This window comes from Budorcas taxicolor, chromosome X, assembly GCF_023091745.1.
Source record: "Budorcas taxicolor isolate Tak-1 chromosome X, Takin1.1, whole genome shotgun sequence".
Classification (NCBI taxonomy): Eukaryota; Metazoa; Chordata; class Mammalia; order Artiodactyla; family Bovidae; genus Budorcas; species Budorcas taxicolor.
Genome location: NC_068935.1, coordinates 76,650,624 through 76,657,723, shown reverse-complemented (window position 1 = coordinate 76,657,723; position 7,100 = coordinate 76,650,624). Strand labels below are relative to the sequence as shown.

At 40.7% G+C, this 7,100-nt stretch overlaps 1 long non-coding RNA gene across 1 annotated transcript; it reads right to left on the bottom strand.

Annotated features, from left to right (window-relative positions):
- Positions 1–1,017: 1,017 nt before the first annotated feature.
- On the bottom strand, positions 1,018–5,884 carry LOC128069991 (uncharacterized). Its single transcript, XR_008201594.1, has 5 exons — positions 5,391–5,884; positions 3,178–3,315; positions 2,573–2,718; positions 1,812–1,888; positions 1,018–1,635 (listed from the first exon to the last, which is right to left on the bottom strand). It is a non-coding gene; the product is annotated as an uncharacterized LOC128069991 (long non-coding RNA).
- Positions 5,885–7,100: the final 1,216 nt, after the last annotated feature.

The window sequence follows — 7,100 nt, the reverse complement described above, 5'->3', positions numbered from 1 at the left end:
AACAGTCCCCACAGCCTGTGTAGGCAGTGTCCTGCCCTCTGTGAGCATTCACACAGGGAAAAAGTCTATAATCCAGTACCATCCTTCCCCTCATACACCCCACAAACAATGGCAACTGGCCTCTAAGGTGGCCCAGGCTTCCTCCGCTTAGACTCCCAGCCACAGTTGCACTGGATTCCCACTCCTCCCCCAGCCTGTCTACCCATAGCCTATCCCAGTCCTCTCACAGGGTTTTATCTCTTAAGCCCAAGTTTCAGCATCCAGCCTTCACCAGCACTGGAAGATGTGCGTGTCAGGCTGAGGAGTGAAGGACATCAGCACTGACCATCTGTGCAGTTCTCCCTCTGCTCTGGCTGCAGAGAAATGGCTACTGCATTTTCCTCAGAGGCTGTGCAACTCCCTTTCTTCTTTCACAGTTCCCTCCTAGGGGTGCAGGTCCCATCTTGATTCCTTTCTTGCTTTCCTTTTTCCCACCCAGTTACACTGTGACTTTCTTGCCTTTTTAGCAGTCAGAGGTCTTCTGCCAGTGTTCAATAGATATGCTGTGAAAATTATTCCACATGTAGATGTATTTTTGTTTTATTTATGAGAGAGGGTGAGCTTCACATCCTATTCTCTGCCATCTTGTTCTCTCTCCCAAGAATCAATTCTTGTAAGCATTCCAAATGTACTTCAAATGAATTGTTTTCTGTAACTCAAGTCAGAAATGTATATATTTCCATTCACATTTTGTAAGGCTTGTAATTTGTGTTGTTTAAATCTTCTGTATGCTGTTGATCTGTATATGTGATTTCTCAACAACTGAAAAAAGCTCTCAATTGCTTGGTGGATGTTTCATATGAAATATTATGTGACACTTAATATTGTGTTTTTAAGTAATTCTAATGACATGGAAAAATGCTTATTTATTTTCAAATGAGAAAGTTGGAGAGTAACAAGTACAATGTCAATTTTAAACTGTTACACTTTTTTAAAGCTGTAAAAGGAAACATACAAATGTTAAGATTTTCTGGGTTGTAAAATTATATTCTTTTTAATTTATACCTTTCACTTTATTTTTTTAACTATGACCACCTGTTACTTTTATCATCAAAAATAAGACTTCTTCTTTGTTTTTTTTTAAAGAACAAGCCCAGCCCAATGCAGTCAATCTCATGATATTTTCCACTGCTATCTTCACTCAGAAGGCCATGTTGTCCCCCTGTATGCTTGTTGTTCTCTTGCTCCTTCAGGTACTGGACTCATTGCAGATGAATATCCACCAAAGTGAGAGACAAGAGTGACAGCATCTCTCTAGGAGCATGAAACCACTTAGTTAAACTGGCTTTGTCAGCCACAGTCTGCTCCTGGTATCAATCTCAATGACCTACACAGGGAACAGACGTCTTTAAATGCTAAAATGCCCATCTTACATAACTGGAAGTTTCCCCTCTTCTAAATCTTTCTTCTGATGAAACAATCTGTTAAAACCCTTCTCCAAAGCAGCTCTTCTTTTTTGTTTCAGATAGTACATCATGCTCTGTGGAATGACAAAGGTCCAAGTATTGACTTTTCATTGTATTGTTTCCTTATGCCAATTTCTGGTGTTTTGGGTTGCCTGAAGTCATTCTGCCCACGGTTTCTGGCCCATTAATCCTATTGAAAAGAAAAAATAAAATAAAAACGGAGCTATATGGTACTATTTGTGTCATTTCCTCTGTACTCAACCCCTTTAACACCCTGTCATTGAACCAGAGGGTTCTTCTAAGTTGCAAACTTTTTCCTGGGTTCTTTATAAAGGTCAACAGAAGCCTCCACAAAGGCAGACCTACCTGAGAAGAGAGGCTGGTAGTGACTCTCACGAATAGCAACAGAAATAGTGCAGCCCAACAACTTATCTTCAATCTACCTTTAAAAAGTACAAGTTCATGAAGCGAGTTTCAGTGCCTCCTCCAATTAAGTAAATAATATTATGACCTCCTTCAGTTCTCTTTTCTCCCTCTCTCCCTTCATTCTTCAAGGAAATGAGTTCATTCCTATCTTCACTCACAAACAGCAGAGATCCTGGTTTGCTTCCTTCAATCATGTAGACTTTTAGGTCTATACCCAATAAAATGTCAAGCATTTGTTACTCTATAATGGGATATCATACTTTCCCTCTCCTTCCTCTCTGTACTGCACTCCTCCTCTCCACATATCCAGAGAGAAACATGATGTCACTCCCAACATTCACCGAAGCTTCATTCACTCATTCACAATAAGGCTCTTCCCAGCTGGGGCCTGTTACAGACATATGGCCAGGGGGAGGGAAAGGAAAAACACTTGCTAAAACCCATTAGCGTGGAGCAAGAAATGAAAAGTGGCTAGAGAGAGCAAGGAGTGCACTGCAATTCTGAAGAAAGGAGAGGCATGATATAAGATAAGGCATCAGGAGATGTGATTAGGGGTTTCCTGAGCAATCATTGAGAACGTCTGAAAGGTATAAGACTTTCCACTTTCCCCATACCCTATCTTTCCCATTTCCAAGAGACAAAAAGTAACCAAGACTCCTGACAGTTTACTATTAACCCGCAAGATCTGTGTCCTTACATACCACATGTATGCAAATCTTAAAATCTCTGATGAACAAGTTAGAAAGGGATACAAGCTCTCCTACTGATTTCACAAATCAGTTGAGACATCAAGAGTAAATCCTGGGGCTGAGGTCCAGTTGCTGGCCATGGTTAATGTCTGCAGTGGCTGCCAGGAGATAAGAGAGGAGTTGGTATCAGGCTGATTAATATGAGTATTCCCTATCTAAAGCAGTAATTATGACAAATTCAACCCCAACCTTAGCATTCATACCTCCTTGGTTCTTAACAGATGGAAAGAAGTGCTAGTGAAGGAGAATAACGCCCAGTGCCAGAGGAAGTAGAAAGTTACGGCTTTTGTTTGCTTTAGTCAGTGATATCTCAGTCATGGGACCAAAGGAAAAAGGACTATGAACACAGGGGCTGGGGTCAACTAACTGCTTTCCTTCCATAAAGCTGGGGTCTTATGTTGCTGAAACTTAAAACTCATCAGCATTGGAGATCTGGCAATTTTTGACTACATGGGGCCCTTTTTATGGGAAGTGATAGTTCATATATACACACAGAGTACAACTTCCAAAAACAGAAAGGAACTGAGAGGGCTAAGAATGCAATTGGAAAGAGCAACCTGTGGTCTGGAGAGTCTTCAAGAATGTGATCTCTCTGTTGAGTCATGCTTTGCAAAACTGAGATGAAAAGAGGTTGTAGTCATCCTTTGATTTTTTTTCCTTTTCCTCTCCTTCATGAAGTCTTCTACCAGCTCCTCCTGAGGAATAAATATACAGCAGCCCCCACAGGAGGGGATAGGCTGTCTGAAGGCCTGGTCACTCTAACACACTGGCTCTAAACCTTCACTGGAATATTGACTCGTTTGAAGACTAGAACAAAAGAGAAAGGACTGCATGCGGTGTCAGAGGGCTCACAGAGACTCACCCTAAACTTTACCTTCTAAGTCCTAAGGGCTATCTATTTGCATCAATTTCCAGCCCTCCTTCCCAACAACACAGGGAACATCTACAATAGGGCCACTAAACTGGATGTATCCTGACCCTAAATGGCTTTTACAAAGTGGTTTTGTTATTCATCCACTGATGTGAGCTTTATTTTGTCTACTCTTTATCTTAAAAGTTCAATTAGATAATAGGACTGTGTCTTGTTCCTAATTAATATGTGTTTTTAAGGAACTGTGCCTATCTTTTTCAAAGGACAGTTCTAGTTCACTCCTCAACTCAGAGGCTCAGAGGCCAAAGCATATTATGGAACACAGCCAAAAGCATGTACCATGTAATCAAGCTACATCAAGGTCAAGGAGAAATTCTGATCCTAAATAAATCTTTTTCTGACACTTTTCAGCCTTCTGCTCTTTCAAAGAGTTAGGAGATGTCAACAGGATTCCACCAGTACTAAGGGCCAGCAGCCTAACCCTAACCCTCGCCTGGGATTGCTGCTCATTTTCACATAAGATATGTGACAGACCAAAAGGCAGAAACATATGGCACACAGCAAAATGTCAGGCATAGAATAAGCATTTGATAGAGAAGGGAATCATTTTAGATGTGCATTCTGCCAGCCAAAACCTCAGTGCAATGGGCAAACAATAGTTTTTGCATCTTCTAGTAATTTCCACCACTCTTTTGAGGCTCATACTACTATCCCACTGCATCCTTTCTTCTCTTGCACCTGCACAGTTGTCATGTGCCAACCCCTAGATCATTCTTCAGTCACCAAAACCTATTTTATCTAGCCCTCAGTGGTCATTCCTAACCCGGCTTTTGCTATAATCCTGGGTCATTCAATATCTAAGTAAACAACCATCTGACATCCTAGCATCACGGGTATCTTGATCACTCCAGTTTTTAAATTTTACCATTCCAAAGTTCAGTCTCTGATATAGATCCTATCATACCAGTTTTCCAAAGACTCAGCACCCATCTTGATCATACTAAGGCCACTTTTTTTATGTAGACTCTGACCTTCCTTCCATATACAGTCTGGATGCTCAAATCTATTGGTGTGTAACTTTTCTCTTGTAGCTGTCCATCCCTCAATCATGCTCATTCAGTCATGTCTGACTCTTTGTGACCCTCTGGACTGTAGCCCACCATGCTCCTCTGTCTATGGGATTCTCCAGGCAAGAATACTGGAATGGGTTGCCATGCCCTCCTCCAGGGGATCTTCTCGACCCAGGGATCAAACCTGCATCTCCTGTGGCTCCTACACTGGCAGGCGGATTCTTTACCACTTAGCCACCTGAGAAGCCCCTATCCCTCAATCAAGCAAAATCAATTCTAGGCAACCAAATGATACTTGTGACAATGGCCCAAGATTACCTTTTCTTTTCCTGAGTCTCTAATCAAGTTTCAAACTAGTTGCTCTTTGATATGGCCTGGGTATTTCTTAAGACTCTTGTCTCTGTAATCTTGTCCCTGGTCAGCTTCCTTTCACCCACCTCTACAATTACAAATCTCCAACACCCTTATCAGGTACTGTTTCTAACTCCTATTCTTATCACTATGCCCCAGTAAAGAGGTAACTCCTTTGATCTAAGGCTAACCCTCCACCTATGTTCTAAGAGCCATATGTTATCATCTCTGTCCCATATGTACAAATGTTTCCCTTCTCCCTGCCTTATAGTGTGCGAGTATGCTCAATTTTCTCCTATATTAAAAGGGAGCTTATATGATTCACTGTAGGGCCTTGATGGAATGGTTTAACTTGTATTCTAGTTGTCACATCTTCTAATAGAAAGAAGGCTTCTCATGAACAATAATGATTAATCACAGTAAATAAGAAAAAGGAAATATGAGCCTGTTGAGTGGTGAACATAAACTAAAGGCCTACCTGTTAATGTAGGTAAGGGGTTAGCTGAGGTAAAGTTGAAAGGGGAAAACTGTGAATACCAGCAACAGGAGCAAACCCCAGACTGTGAGGATGAGTTTCTGATCAATGATCACTCCGGTCCTACCCAAGGAACAACTCGTAGCAAGTGTAGTGTAGTAACAGCAGTGGTGGCAGCGGCAGCAATGCAACATCTGCAAGTAGCCAAGACTAAAATACAGACATGGAAACAGAGTATTTCATGGAAAACACAATATTAAATATGACATATATATGGCATGTATGCTGCTAATCCCCTTTCCCCACCCCCAGCAAACATCACTAATTAGTTATAATCCTCTTTCATACTGAGTTGACACCTGGCTTCAGAACTGTTATTATAGAACATAATAAAGACAGGTACTATCAATCAATTGGAGATGGTACTTGAGATGAAGTATATTTGCTGTCTTTGCACTACACAGAGAAGTCCTTGGCAAAAGAATTAGAAGACAGGAGTGAGCTTCAGAAGAAAGCATGCTGAAGACAGCTTGGACGTTGTAGGCAACTGGCGGGGACAAGATGAGCCCATGGAGATCACAGAGCAGGCGCCCAATTAATGTCTGTTGATGATTCATTTTTTCATTCAACAAACATTTAATGAGGCCTACAATGTGCACCGAATTAGGCACTGCGAATACAAAGATGAATAAGGCACTGTCCTTGCCTGTAAGGAATTTAGAGTCTGGTAGACGAGAGCCATAGACACGGACAATGATAATACAACCTGATAAGTGCTAGGACACTTAGCAGGTTGTATTATATCCATCCGAGTAGGATTTCTTCAGGTTGCTGTTGGATCCATGAAGTCCTCCCAGCCACCAGGGCCTGCTGTTGTTTCTGTCATGCGGTGAATGTCCCAAGAACTAACAATGATAGCTGTAATTTATAGCGTGCTTATAACACACACTTTACAATATCCTCATGAACACCCTGCAAATTAATTATTATATATTAGATGAAGAAACTGAGGTTCAATTAGGTTAAGTAACATGCCTTAGATCACATAGCTAGTAATAGGTTTCAAATCCAGTTTTGACCAATTCCAAAGTATTTTTCTACATTTTTTAGAATAACTTTATTCAGTTTAGGTATTATACAAAATTTCAACAGTTTTATATTTGGAAATAAGAGCAAATGCAATAGATTAGTGATCAGGGCATGGACAAGAGTCATCTGGTTTCCCAACCTATTTGGCAGAGTGGGAAAAAAAAAAAAAAAAACCAGCAGAAAAGTGACTTCCCTCTAGCATGCCACTGAAAACCTTGAGATCAGGTAGTTTTACTTTCTTTTGCAAACCCCAACATCCTTATTGACAATATAAAATGTTAAGTACCTTTAGTTAACTATGTTTTTAAAATCCTTGTCAAGGTCAACATCATTATCAACAAAAACTACAGTTCATATAGCATTCAGCATATCCCACATCTGTTCCAAGCAATTTATACAAATAATCCCATTAAATCCTTATATTCCCACCCCCACTCATCATTGCAAAAAGATATCACTAATTCTATTTTACATAAGACGAAATAAAGTAACACAGAGAGGTGAAAAACCATGCTCAAAACTACACTGGTAAGTATGAGACTAGATCTGAGTGCAAGGCTCCAACTGTCACTATACTGTTTTGCTGTCCTGCTCAGGGCTTCCTCTTCCAACCATTCTCCCCTC